Source organism: Dipodomys spectabilis, unplaced genomic scaffold (genome assembly GCF_019054845.1).
Source record: "Dipodomys spectabilis isolate Male_0828 unplaced genomic scaffold, ASM1905484v1 ptg000317l, whole genome shotgun sequence".
NCBI lineage: Eukaryota > Metazoa > Chordata > Mammalia > Rodentia > Heteromyidae > Dipodomys > Dipodomys spectabilis.
This window is the reverse complement of record NW_024870994.1, coordinates 1430711-1445274: the sequence shown is the minus strand read 5'-3', so window position 1 is coordinate 1445274 and position 14564 is coordinate 1430711. Positions and strand designations below refer to the sequence as shown.

At 48.4% G+C, this 14564-nt stretch overlaps 1 protein-coding gene across 4 annotated transcripts in view; it reads left to right on the top strand.

The window, feature by feature from the left end:
* Window positions 1-2003: 2003 nt before the first annotated feature.
* Stau1 (staufen double-stranded RNA binding protein 1) overlaps window positions 2004-14564 on the top strand; it is a 49831-nt gene continuing 37270 nt past the window's right edge. For 2 of the 4 annotated variants that reach the window (XM_042702188.1, XM_042702187.1), the window contains exon 1: window positions 2004-2259. The gene's annotated coding sequence lies outside the window, so the exon portion shown is untranslated. The remainder of the gene's footprint in view (window positions 2260-14564) is intronic. The other 2 variants (XM_042702186.1, XM_042702185.1) reach the window with 1 other exon arrangement.

The window sequence follows — 14564 nt, the reverse complement described above, 5'->3', positions numbered from 1 at the left end:
TGAGTGAAAAAACTAAGCAAGAGCATGATAACCTGAGTTCAAGGCCCAGTTTTATTTATTTCGTTTTTACTTTTTTTTGGTCAGTCATGGGGCTTGAACTCTGGGCCTGGGTGCTGTCCCTCAGCTTTTCAGCTCAAGGTAAGCACTATACGGCTTGAGCCACAGCAGCATTTCTGGTTTTCTGGTGGTTTATTGGATATAAAGAGTTTCTTGGACTCTCCTGCCCAGGCTGGCCATGATCCTCAGATTTCAGCCTCCTGAGTAGTTAGGATTACAGATGTGAGCCACCAGTGCCCGGCTTAGTTTTTACCTTTTTAAAAGAGTTACTATAAGCCGGGCGCTGGTGGCTCACGCCTGTAATCCTAGCTTCTCAGGAGGCTGAGATCTGAGGATCGCGGTTCAAAGCCAGCCTGGGCAGGAGAGACTGTGAGACTCTTATCTCCAATAAACCACCAGAAAACCGGAAGTGGCGCTGTAGCTCAAGTGGTAGAGCGCTCACCTTGAGCTGAAGAGCTGAGGGACAGCGCCCAGGCCCAGAGTTCAAGCCCCACGACCGACAAAAAAAAAAAAGAGTTACTATAAAAGTGATGTACAGGGCTGGGAATGTGGCATGCATGCAAGCACTCCATTCCATCCTCAGTACCACATAAGGAGAAAAAGCCAGAAGTGGCGCCGTGGCTCAAGTGATAGAGTGCTGGCTTTGTGCAAAAGAAGCTCAGGGGTAGCGCCCAGGCCCTGAGTTCAAGCCCCAGGAGTGCCCCTTCTCCCCTCAAAAAGTGATGTACAGAGGGGCTATAGTTACCTAAGTCAAGTAAGGAGTGCATTTCTGTTTGGACAACGTTACCCGTTCCCTCCCTCTCATCCAGGTTTTCCTTCCCACAGCCATCCACAAGTTGTACAGCTCATTTCAAGCCCCAGTTGAGGGGAAATAAGTTCAATTGAAAGCACTCACCGTTCTCCCTGACAGCCCTATCTTAGAACTGTCCTCGCTGCCGACTGGCTGAATCACCTCCCCATCCTGTCCCCCTAAACAAACGCACCCAGCAGTTATGGAAAAGAGAGCCTGAGACCAAGGCCACGTCTGGCGCCCAGGCCCTGGCGAACACAGACGCTGTGGAAACCCTGACACTCCGCAGTCAAACACGATCGCCCGCTCCCGCCGCCCCGCGCGGCCTGACCCTCTTTTCCTGCCTCTGTTTAAAGGGGCCCTCGATGTGAGGCGGTGCGCCGCCGCAGCCGTGTTTCCTGCCCAGTAAAGCCCGTTGGTCTGCCAAGTTTGCCTTTCAGCTCTTCATTCATACTCCCGCCACTCGAAATATTTTCTTACACCAGTAGCAGGACAACTGCTAGTAACGATAATGTCAGCTGCGTCGCCCGGGTAAGAAAGATGGCGCAATCCTCGGCCTCAGGAACGCGGAGGGAGGATCTGAAAACGATCGTTCCTTCCGTGCTAGGCATGAACCCCAGGCTCTGCTCCCAAGCACCCCTCCCCACCCCACGGAGCCCCCTTCCCAACCCTCAGCGCCCCGTGACCCGCGGCCCCGCGCGGCGCGCATCTCGCTGGAGCTCCCAGGCCCAGACCAGCCGGGGCCGCAGGAAGCCCGCGGTGCAGGGCCGCAGCTACCGTCCGGCGCTTCGGCCCGGTGCTGGGGAATGCAGGCTCGGGCAGGGCAGGGCCTTGTGTCAGCGCGCAGCATGCACAGTTCTCACTCCCGCACAGGACAAGCGTGTATGAAACACCCGTGGAAGGAAGGAGGAGGAGGGACCGCGGGCCAGCTTTCCCCGCCCCCTGCGGCCGTGCCCAACTCCCAGCGGAACTACAATTCCCAGCAGGCCTCGGGGCCGAGGCCGACCTAAGTCCCGCCTCCAGGCTCCCGGCGCGCCCTGCGAGCGCTGGCTCGGCGCGGCGCCCACCGGGACTTGTGGTCCGGCGTGGGTGGGGGTGGGGCCGGGCATGGAGGCGGGCGGGGGCCGGGGGCGGGCGCCGGCCCCTCCCCCGTCACTTCCTGCCGGGCTGCGGGCGCCGGAGCGGCTCATCAGCGTTTGCGCCGGCCGCGGCCGCGTCTCTCTCGGCTTCCCCGTTTCCTCGGACCCCCCCCCTTCCTCCCCCGGCCCGGCGGCGCCCGCCTCCTCCGCGGCCTCTCCGCCTCTTCCCCCACCGTCCCTTCCTCCTCTCCCTCTTCCTTCCTCCTTCCCCGCCTCGCCGCCGCCGCCGCCGCCCAGACCGCCGGCCGGGGGACGAGTCGGGGCAGCAGCCAGGTGAGGCGGCCGGGCCGGGCCGGGCCTGGCGGGGCCCGCGCGGGCGCCGCGGGAGGTGGGCGGCGGGTGGGCTAGGCCTCGGCGGGCCGCGCGGCCGGCCGCCGTCCCCCAGGCCTGTGTCGGCCCGCGGGGCCTTCCCGGAGGAGGCGGGTCCTCTCCGGCTCCGTCCGTGTCTGTGTGTCTGTCTCCGGGTCTCGCGCTCCCTTCGCGTGCCCCGCGTCGGGGCACCGGCTCCCCGCCACCTCTCTACTGGGGCCAGAAACAGGTGCCACGCCGCCTTTGCGCCCCGCTGCGTGCGGGGATGCCAAGTTACTCGCGGGGAGGCGGGAGGTGGCGGTGGTGGGCTGGCACCGCGCCTCGGTCCCCGGGTCGCCCACGCCTCCCCTGCCTGGCCCGGGTCGGCGGCTCGGTGCCCAGCGGGCCCGCGGCGTGCAGGTGCCGGACCCGGGTCCCGCGGGCGAGTCACGGAGAACTCTTTCAGCTGCGTCTGGGTTGGAAAGGGGAGCGAAGCCGTCGCTGCCGCCTCGGGCTGTCGGGGTTCTGTGGAACGGGGCGTGCACGGCGCTTATCAGAGCGCCAGACCCTCGGCGCGGCCCGGCCGGCCGCCTGCGTCGTCAGTGAGCGCGATACGGACGTGTGGTTGAGTGGGCGGCGTGGACCGAAGTTGACCGGCCTGCCCGTTTGGGTTTCCGCGCCCGGGCCCCCCGTCGCTGCGGCTAGCTTGCCGGGCGCGCACCCACTTCCGCAGTACGAGCGCCCGGGCCGTGTTTTCTTCCACCGTCCAACCTCTTGTTGTCGTTCCGTTTCTGGGAAAGTTCTTGGCAGGAACTCCTCCGGAGTCCAGCCGACCTTCCCCGGCCCTGTCTGTGTGGCAGGCCCCGGAGGAGCCGGAGGGAGGGGAGTGTATGCGATGGGGACACGGAAAACGTCCCTGAAGCCCCAGCAGCTCACCCCTCTGCGCTTTGCTGGTCGTTGCCTGAGTCCCTGTTGGCAGACTTTGCTTCTAAGCCCTTCCCCTACCTACCCCGTGTGGCCCTGTTGCTTATGTGTAAGTAGCTGCTTGGCCAAGATGTGTGCTTTCCTGGGTCAGCTCTGCCCCTCTCTCTCTCTCTCTCTCTCTCTCTCTCTCTCTCTGTTTTTTGTTTGGTCGTGGGCTTGAACTCTGGGCCTGGGCGCTGTCCCTCGGCTCTTCAGCTCAAGGCGATCGCTTGAGCCACAGCGCCACTTCCGGCTTTTTCTGCTTATATGGTGCTGAGGAATCGAACTCAGGGCTTCTTGCATGCAAGGCAAGTGCTGTACCACTGAGCCACCTTCCCGGCCCCAGCTCTAGCACTCTTATGGGGACTTTTTTTTTTTTTTAATATGGTCGTTCTTCCCCTTCTGCTTGTAGCCCTAATCATGGAGAGGGTGGTGGAAAGTGACATGTCAGGTTTTCCAGTGATCTAGGGTCTTTCAGAATCTCTGCCTACCAAATGCAGATTACCCTGCTACTTGTTGAAGAGAAAACTAAAAATACAGTTGGATGTGGAGGGGTACGTTTGGGCCATCCTGGTGACAGGGTGGGACTTTTAGGACTTTATTCAGAACTGAATTTCTTTTAGTTCTGGGCTTGATTCCATAGATGTACTCTTCTTCAAGGACAGGCAACTCCCAGATGTTAACATTTACAAAAGAGTAAACAGGGGCTTGCGTGTGCTGTGTGAATGACCAGTCTGTACCTTAGGGTCGTTTCAGGCAATAGATTTCCTGAATGAACTGACAGTGGTAGCGTTTTCTCACATTCATCTCTCAAGAATGCAAAATGACCTCTGTCTTTGACATTTTCCCAGAATTTTCAGACAGCAGTAGCAGCAGTAGTAGTAGTAATAGTAGTAGTAGTTCTCTTCTTTTTCTCTTTTTCTTTTTTTTTTTATTGTGAAAATACTGTACAGAGGGGTTACAATTACATGGGCAAGATAATGAATACATTTCTTATCAAGCATTGTAGCCTCCTCCTTTGTTTCCGCTTCCCATCCTTTCCCATCCTCCCCTGTCCCCCATCCAATCCCCCCCCCCACTTTTTCTCTTTTTGATACTGGTCTTGGGGCTTCAATTTAGGGCTTGGGCATTGTACCTGAGCTTTTGTGCTTAGGGCCAGCACTCTACTACTTGAGAGGTCTCCATTTCTGGCTCTTTGCTTGTTAATTGGAGATAAGAGTCTCAGGGACTTTGCTGCTGGAGCTGGCTTGGATAGGCCACCATCAGTGCTAAGCCTTTTGAGTAGCTAGGATTACAGGCGTGAGCCACTGGCACCTGGCCCATTTGAATTTTTTAGTAGCTTTTTAACAACCCTTAACTCTACCAGCAATGCAAAACACACCTTTTACTGCCATATCACACATTATGGGAAATGATATTTCAGTATTGTGATAGATAATTTAAAGTTAAATCTTTTAAATTTTATTATGGAAAAATATATCAAATTATACAGCAGACACTCTGTATTGGTCTCTCAACTTTGACAATTATTAACTGATAGCCAAGGTCAGTCTTTTACTTGTGCTACTCCCTCTCCCAAACTGGAGTATTTTGAAACAGACTCTAAACATATCATGATGTTAGCAGTTTTGATTTTCACCAGCTTGAATCAGGCTGCTAACGTGTCACAAAATTTAGTTTTGCACCGGGTGCTGGTGACTCACGCCTGTCATCCTCGCTACTCAGGAGGCAGAGATCTGAGGATCGTGGTTCAAAGCCAGCCCAGGCAGGAAAGTCCATGAGACTCTTGTCTCCAATAAACTATTAGGAAACCAGAAGTGGTACTGTGGCTCCAGCAGTAGAGCGCTCGCTTTGAGCTGAAGAGCTGAGGGATAGCACCCAAGCCCAGAGTTCAAGCCATACAACCGACAAAAATAAAAAGAAATTAAAAATATATTTTTGCTATACTCATTGTTTTATTAGCTGGACTTTTCTATTATTAGGAAAAATTACCAGGTAAATTAGCACTCTCTTTGGCAGTGTACTGGGGTTTGAACTCAGGGCCCTGGCACTTGCTAGCAGACATCTATCACTGAATTAGCTCTTGATTTTGTGCTATCCCCACCTCAGAGTCATACTCAAGGTTTGGCCTTGCTTTCTGAACAAAATCAACAATTCTTGAGCTATTAATGACTATAATTGAAAAATGATTTGCAAATACAAATATCTTTAGCCTTGATTTAGTAGAGACCTAACTCTTAAAGCCATTTTTACTAGAGATTAACTTAGTGCCAACATTATTAACTATAGTTAATAATTCATAGTGAAAACTTTCAAAGTTTCTGTACCGTAGTTGTGTAAATATATTCCTATCACCTTTGGTTAAGTATTAAGCAGAGGATATTTGATATAAAAATAGTCTGAGGGCGCTGGGAAGGTGCCTCGGTGGTAGAATGCTTGCCTTGCATGTATGAGGTCCTAGGTTTGAGTCCTCAGTGTCACATAAACAGAAAAGACCTGAAGTGGCGCTGTGGCTCAAGTGATAGAATGCTGTCCTTGAGTAAAAGAAGCTCAGGGACAGTGCCCAGACCCTGAGTTCAAGCCCTAGGACTGGCAAAAAAAAATCGTCTGAGCTGGGACTGACAGAGCGTGATTTTGGCACTCAAGAGGCCAAGGCAGGAGAAATACAAATTTGAGACCACTTCTTCCTTCCTGTCATCTGTTGTTAAATTGTTTTCCAAAGATCTCCCATTTGCTTTGTTTACAAACAACAGTTGTTATAAGTGAAATTTTGTGAATAGTGGAGAATCACAGCATAGTTCATATTTTTCTTGCCTGCAAAGAGGGTGTTGGGCCAGGTGCCAGTGGCTCACGCTTGTAATCCTAGCTATTCAGAGGTTGAGATCTGAGGATCGTGGTGCAAAGCCAGCCCAGGCAGGAAAGTCTGTGAGACTCTTATCTCCAATAAGCCACCAGAAAACTGGCAGTGGCACTGTGGCTTAAGTGGTAAAGTGTTGGGCTTGAGCTGAAGAGCTCATGGATAGCACCAGGCCCAGACCAACCAAAAAAGTCTACTAGAATACAAGAATTTATAAATGTTTGCAGTTGCTACTTAGTCTTCAAAACTTCTGTTGGTGAACAGTTTCTAGTGTTTATATCTGTAACATTGTTATGTCAATTCTGTAGATTTACTTTTGAGCTTGATCAGATATCTTGGAAATGTTATACTTTCTCCTTTAGTTTTATAACCTGGGAGTGACTGAGTGGAAGGAAATAACAGGGGAAAGCTGGGCGCCAGTGGCTTATGCCTGTAATCCTAGTTATTCAGGAGGCTGAGATCTGAGGATCCCGGTTCAAAGCCAGCCCAGGCAGGAAAGTCCGTGAGACTCTTATCTCCAATTAACCACTCAGAAAACCAGAAGTGGCTCTGTGGTTCAAGTGGTAGAGCACTCGCCTTGAGCTAAAGAGCTGAGGGACAGTACCAGGCCTAGAGTTCAAGCCCCATGACCGACAAAAACAACTTAGGGGAAACCCCACAGTATCTAGAGAGGGCATAAAATACATTTTAACCAGAAACAGTGCTTATTGTTTTTCCCCTAGACTTAAAGGAAAACTTTTTTTTTTTTGCCTGTACTGGGGCTTGAACTCAGGGCCTGGGGATGCTGTCCCTGAGCTTCTTTTTTTTTTTTTTCCCTGAGCTTCTTTTACTCAAGGCTAGCTCTCTACCACTTGAGCTACAGTGCCGCTTGTGGCTTTTTCTATTTATGTGGCACTGAGGAATTGAACTGAGGGCGTCATGCATGCTGGGCGAGCACTCTAGCACTAGGTCACATTCCCAGCCTGGGAAACCTTTTTTAAGCACTCAGATTAAACTAGACAGCCCATTTATATATAAATTACATTAGGTTCAGAAGTAAACTTGCCCCATAGTTCTGAAGCCCACACCATCAGTATTATTACAGGTGTAATCATTCAAATCATACTTCGTCTGGAGTTGCCCACAGAAATATATAATTCACATGTGAATCAGTTTGTAGGCATCTTTGGTTGAATCCCTTCACCAGCATAAGGATGGAACTTAGGGATTTCATGATTCCAGAGGCATTATTTTAATTTTTTTGGTGGTACTAGGTTTTGAACTCGGGGCTTTGTGCTTGCTAAACAGGTGCTCTATCACTTAAGCCACTTCACCATCCCCTTTTGCATTGGTTAGATTTGCATTGTGGGCTCATTTTATGCTGAGACTAGCCTGTTACGCTCCTATTTGTGCTTGCATGAGTGGCTTGGATATCAGGCACCCACCCCAGCCATTGGTTGAGATAGAGTCTCATGGACTTACCTGCTTCCAGTGGCTTTGAACCACTAGCCTCTCCCTGCTTCCCATGTAGCCAGGGCTACAGGGCTGGACCAGGAAGCTGCCAAAGACTTTGTTTTTATGATGATCCCAACTGGCTCATCTTATGTGATGTCATACTTACAGACAAAATTGCTCAGTTGGCAGAAATGTAAATTCCTCTCCCTCAAATTGGAGCTTTTAGAGCTGTTTTTCCTTTCTCTCCTCCTCCCCACCCCCCCACCGGCCCCTTACACTGGAATTTTAGAAACTTCAAAAATATTTCCCTAGCTGAGTGTTGGTGGCTCATGCCTGCAATCCTGGCTACTCAGGATGCTGAGATCTGAGGATGGTGGTTCAGAGCCAGTTCTGGCTGGATGGTCCATAAGACTCTTATTTCCAATTAACCACCAGAAAACCTGAAGTGGTTCAACTATGGCTCAAAGTGATATAGCACTAGCCTTGAGTGAAAGAGCTCAGGGACAATGCCCAAGCCTTGAGGTGAAGTCCCAGAACTGACCCCCCCAAAAAAAGAAGTTTCTTTCTTTGGGCAGGAATGGGAGGTGGAAACTGGGGGAAAGCGAAGGAAACAGACACAAAAAAGAAATGTACTCGTTACCTGACTTATGTAATGGTAACCCTGCAGTAGAATACCTTAATAACAACAAAATCATGTTACACATATTTCCCAAAACTGGGTGGTGGTGGCTCACACCTGTAATCCTAGCTTCTCAGGATGCTGGGATTTAGTATGGGCAGGAAGTTCCTTGAGACCATTAGCTCCAATTAATCACCTTAAAAACCAGAAGTGGCACTGTTGCTCAAGTGATAGAGTGCTAACTTTGAGCAAAAATAAAATCTCAGAGAAGGGCTGGGAAGGTGGCTCAGTGGTAGAGCGCTTGCCTTGCATGCCTGAGGCCCTGGGTTCGATTCCTCAAGCACCACATAAGCAAAAAGAAAAAAGCTGGAGGTGGCGCTGTGGCTCAAGTGGTAGAGTGCTAGCCTTGAGCTGAAGAGCTGAGGGACAGCGCCCAGGCCCAGAGTTCAGGCCCCATGACTGGACCCCCCCCAAAAAAAAAAAAAAATCTCAGAGACAGTGCCCAGGTCCTGAGTTCAAGTGTCAGGATGGGCACACTTGAAGAAATGCTTATTGAGGTTCATGACAGGTTTGTTTATGTATTTTGCTGGTCCTGGGGCTTGAACATAGGGCCTGGGCACTATCCCTGAGCTGCTTTTGCTCAAGGCAAGCATTCTACCACTTGAGCCACAGCACTACTTCTGGCTTTTTCTGTTTATGTGGTACTGAAGAATCAAACCAGGGGGGCTGGGAAGGTGGCTCAGTGGTAGAGCACTTGCCTTGCATGCCTGAGGCCCTGGGTTCGATTCCTCAGCACCACATCAGCAAAAAGAAAAAAGCCGGAAGTGGCGCTGTGGCTCAAGTGGTAGAGTGCTAGCCTTGAGCTGAAGAGCTGAGGGACAGAGCCCAGGCCCAGAGTTCAGGCCCCACGACCGGACCCAAAAAAACAACAACAACAAGAATCAAAGCAGGGCTTCATGTATGCCAGGCAAGCATTCTACCACTAAGCCACATTCTCAGCAGCCTGACAGGTTTATTTCATATTATACCTATTACAGGTGGTTTTAAACTTCTAGTGGAGGTCTTTGTGATTGCATTTTTTCTTGTATAAGCCTGTTTGTTTGTTTGTTTCTTTCTTTCTTTCTAGTCATGGGACCTGAACTCTGGGCCTGGGCGCTGTTCCTCAGCTCTTCAGCTGAAGGCAAGCACTCTACCACTTGAGCCACAGCACCACTTTTTCTGCTTATATGGTGCTGAGGAATCGAACCCAGGGCTTCTTGTATGCAAGGCAAGCACTCTGCCACTGAGCCACCTTCCTAGCCTTTCTTTCTTTTCTTTGCTTTTTTTTTTGTCTGTCATGGGGCTTGAACTCAAGACCTAGGTGCTGTCCTTGAACTCTACCACTTTGAGCCACAGCTCTACTTCTGGTTTTCTGGTGGTTAATTGGAGATAAGAGTCTTAATTAGGCCGGGCGCTGGTGGCTCACGCCTGTAATCCTAGCTACTCAGGAGGCTGAGATCTGAGGATCGCGGTTCAAAGCCAGCCCGGGCAGGAGAGACTGAGACTCCTATCTCCAATAAACCACCAGAAAACCGGAAGTGGCGCTGTAGCTCAAGTGGTAGAGCGCTCGCCTTGAGCTGAAGAGCTGAGGGACAGCGCCCAGGCCCAGAGTTCAAGCCCCACGACCGACAAAAAAAAAAAAAAAAGAGTCTTAATTAGCTGGCGCCAGTGGCTCACACCTGTAATTCGAGCTGCATAGGAGGCTAAGATCTGAGGATCATGTTTCATAGCCAGCCTGGGCAGAAAAGTCCCCAACAGACATATTTGCCTGGGCTGGCTTCCAACCATGATCCTCAGATCTCAGCCTCTTTTGTAGTTGATGTAAGCCGCTAGTGCTAGCCCTGAGATTTTTTAAATATTTGGTGTCAGTTCTGCGGTTTGAACTCAGGGCCTAGGTGCTGTCCCTTAACTTTTGTGCTCAAGGCCAGCACTCTACCACTTGAGGCACAGCTCTACTTCGTCTTTTTGGTGGCTAACTGGAGATAGAGTCTCAAGGACTTTTGACTTTCCTACCTGGGCTGGCCTTGAACTATGATCCTCAGATCTCAGCCTTCTGAGTGGCTAGGATGACGGGTGTGTGTTTTTGGATGTTTACGTTTTGACTAATGAATGGGTTCATGTGAAAGTAGTGCATATCAGCCCTGAGGTGGAGATAGAGCCAACATTCTCACTGCTAAATTGTGCCCCAGGATTACATATATTTATTTGTTAAGGATCTATACTTGAAGCCGGGCGCTGGTGGCTCACGCCTGTCATCCTAGCTACTCAGAAGGCTGAGATCTGAGGATCGCGGTTCAAAGCCAGCCCCGGCAGGAGAGACCGTGAGACTCCTATCTCCAATAAACCACCAGAAAACCGGAAGTGGCGCTGTGGCTCAAGTGGTAGAGCGCTCGCCTTGAGCTGAAGAGCTGAGGGACAGCGCCCAGGCCCAGAGCTCAAGCCCCACGACCGACAAAAAAAAAAAAAAAAAAAAAAGATCTATACCTATACTTAAGGGCTGCCTTACAATGTATTAATAGATAACAAAGGTGGAAAAATATGTCCAAGAAAATATTTACTTTTGATTAAAAATTAGTCTTCTAAATATTAAATTGTAGCCCACCAACTTCTATTGACCTGGGACCTACGTGGGAAAGAGGTGTGATCACTCTGTGGGTTTATAATGGGGTAGAAGCAAAATTGGCCATTTAATTCTTGGGATAGAGTTTTTGTCATGTCTCTCAGGCTATGAAGACTACAAAATCAACTCAAGTGCCTTAAGTCTGTCCCCCTGTGTGAGACTCTGAGGACTGTGAGTGGGTTGATGGCAGTCAGCATGTTCTCTCTTGCCATTAACATTTTTCTAAGTGGTATGTAGCTGTAAGTTTATATTTATGAGATGGGGACAAGATGAATGGATTTGCTGGGTAGTAATGGTCACTACTGTTTATTGAACACTCCCCAAGTGCCAGCTTAGGCTGAGTTATTTATTAAAATTATAATTTTGTTATTAAGGTGATTTACAAAGGGGGTTACCTTTCATAAGTCAGGTAATGAGTGCATTTCTCTTTGGAACAATGTCACCCCTTCCTTTGCTTTCCCCCAGTTTCCTCCTCTTGTCTCCACATGGTTTTTACATAGTGTGTACTGAATAGCATGATTGCATTTGCTCACCCTCCTTTCCTTTCTGTGTCCCCCCCCCCTTTGCCCCTCCTAAAGAAAAAGTCCCAAAACACAACAAGTACCACTACCACCATCAACAAAAAAACACGTTTCCATTTCCTGGAACTCATCTCAGTAAATAATTATTTTAAGTGTTTAGGGGAGTTATAACTTTGGGTTTCTCTCCTAAGGGTATCATTTAGTCTGTGTGTGAATTAGGCTGAATTATTTAATGCAGAAAAGCAATCTAAAAGGTCAAGTTGAATTTAAGACTATAAAAGCTGCATTTCATTGAGTTCCTCCTCATATCCAGGATTAAAGTAGAAAGACCCCTTTGTGTTGGAAGAGTAAGCATAATAGCCAAAGACACTGAGGCCCTTGGCATCAAGTAACTAACTGGTCATGGTCCTGTGCTGTAAGGCTGCTGTGGCATCCGCAAGTCTTTCCCTGTGAGCCTCTGCCTCCCTGATCCTGCTTGGATGCTTTTTTTTTTTTTGTCGGTCGTGGGGCCTGAACTCTGGGCCTGGGTGCTGTCCCTCAGCTCTTCAGCTCTAGGCGAGTGCTCTACCATTTGAGCCATAGTACCACTTGTGGCTTTTTCTGCTTATGTGGTGCTGAGGAATCGAACCCACAGCCTCATGCATGCAAGGCAAGCAGTCTACCACTGAGCCACCTTCCCAGCTCCATGCTTGGGTGCTGTTGCTGTAGGGTTATTGATAATGACTGTCACTTTGTCACTGGTCTCTTTTCCCTTCTAGTTGCCTGCCCACTTCAGAGTAATTTTTTTTTATAAACCCAGGGTGGATTTTGGTTATGAAGGAGTGTCAGCCATCTCCTAAGTTACTGCTATATGCTGTAACTGAAGTCTGTTGAAAATGGTTTGTAACCGTGATCAAGGTTGTTAAGGAAATTAGTATTCTTTTTAAAATTTCATTCTCTGCTCTGTTGGAATTCAGGGCATGAGTGCTGTCCCTGAGCTTTTGTGCTCAAGACTCTAGTGCTCTACCATTTGAGCCACAGCTCTTGTTCATTGCTAGTTATTTGAAGATGTCTCAGGGACTTTCCTGCCCGGGCTGGCTTTGAACAGATCCTCACATCTCAGCCTCTTGAGGAGCTAGGATTACAGTTGTGAGCCACAGTGCCCACCCTTGATCTGCTTTCTGAAAGATTTTCTCTTTTATTTCCTTCCAGTCTACGATCTCCTGAACATGCAGCTTCTCCGGCTCTCCACCCAGATAGTTATCCTTATGGATAGTCTTAGCAGGTGAATCAGCTAAATCAAATCTGCCTTTGGATTTGTGCTTTCAGTGAGGTGTGGTGTATGCTATTTCATTCTGACTTGAACGATTGAAGCGATTGTGTTGTCTATAATGATATGTATGTCCCATTAATCATGAAGGGGTGTTGGCAGTGGTTCATTTTGCAGATGGAGTGAACCAATAATGCTACTTGAATTATTACTACGTAGCTTCCTTCAGGATCAAGCTTTCTGATCTCACTAGATCTTTCCTGATTCACATCTTTGCTTTTTGGAAGTTCATGTGTTCTATACATTAAAATTCACCAAGGCATGAATTTTCTACTTTTGCAGATTCCACCCTGATTGAAATAGGACCGTTGTCTGCTGATGCCATTGTGATTTTGTGAAAAATGCGAGGTAGTCCTCTGACCTAAGAGGATAATTTGTACCAATGAGAAAAAGTCTGATTACATTGCCTATTTCACAATTTAACCAACTTGCTCACTGAGCCTCCTGACCCTTCACCTAGATGACAGTACGGTTAGGACAATAGTTAGGACCTTTTGGCTTGCAGTATGGTAGACCTTTACAATCTGTGATGTTTAGCTTATGATCACTAGATAATTTCCCTTTTAGTTGAGAATTTAAGCATTAAACATAAGAATAAAGTAATCTCGTTTTGTTTTGCTTGGGTCTTCAAAAATTGCTACATTTTTACCTTAGTATATTTTGAATGTGATTTATAAGTAACATTTTGTATTAGTTAATAGTGTTTGACAGATAACTTTAGTGGTACATGTCACCGTTTATAAGCACTTTGCCTACCTTATCAGTTAATTCACCCAGGAATTATGTGATCACTGTTTAATGAATTATATGATATTTGGTGGTTTTAACCTCATTTTTCATATTAAAAGGCTGAATGCTATAGATTTAACTTGTACAGGTTTGTTCAGCTGAATGGGAGAGACTTGAATTTGGGGAATCCCCAATTCAGACCCTCAGTCAGAAGTGTCTATGGCTGGTAGTTTGCCGTATCCTAAACCAAAAGTTCATAACAAAGGAGTGGTTTTATTTTTAGGAGTTTTTCCATTTCTGAGGCTATTTTTGAAGACCCAAGCAAAACAAAACGAGATTACTTTATTCTTATGTTTAATGCTTAAATTCTCAACTAAAAGGGAAATTACTATCTGATCATAAGCTAAAATAAAATATGGTGAATTATCTCTTTAAAAACCTTTTATTGGGGGCTGGGAAGATGGCTCAGTGATAGAGCGCTTGCCTTGCATGCCTGAGGCCCTGGGTTCGATTCCTCAGCACCACATAAGCAAAAAGAAAAAAGCCGGAAGTGGCGCTGTGGCTCAAGTGGTAGAGCGCTAGCCTTGAGCTGAAGAGCTGAGGGACAGCGCCCAGGCCCAGAGTTCAGGCCCCATGACCGGACCCAAAAAAAAAAAAAAAAACAAAAACCTTTTATTGGGTTTAAGATTATAGGTAGATTCCAGGAGAACTATGACTTATTTGTACATATTTCTTCCCAGTGTCTAGAATGGTGCCGTTTATGCCACCATTTAACCCATCCTCTTATTTATTTACTTATTTTTTTGGTCCATCGAGGGGCTTGAACTCTGGGCCTGGGCGCTATCCCTCAGCTCTTCAGCTCAAGGTGAGTGCTCTATCACTAGAGCCACAGTGCCACTTCCAGTTTTCTGAGTGGTTTATTGGAGATAAACCACAGGAAAGTCTTTTATAGACTTTCCTGCCTGGGCTGGCTTTGAACTGTGACCCTCAGATATCAGCCTCCTGAGTAGCTAGGATTACAGGCATGAGCCACTGGGCGCTGGGCCTGTATTGTTCTTGAATGCCTTCTGAGTGGTGAACAAGGGAATTGGGCTAACTCTGCAGTCTTTCCTTTGTCATTATTGCCAGGAGTAAATGCTATATAGATTTATTGCTAGTGAACTTGTAGGTTTTGGATTATCTTTTAAACATGTTTGGGG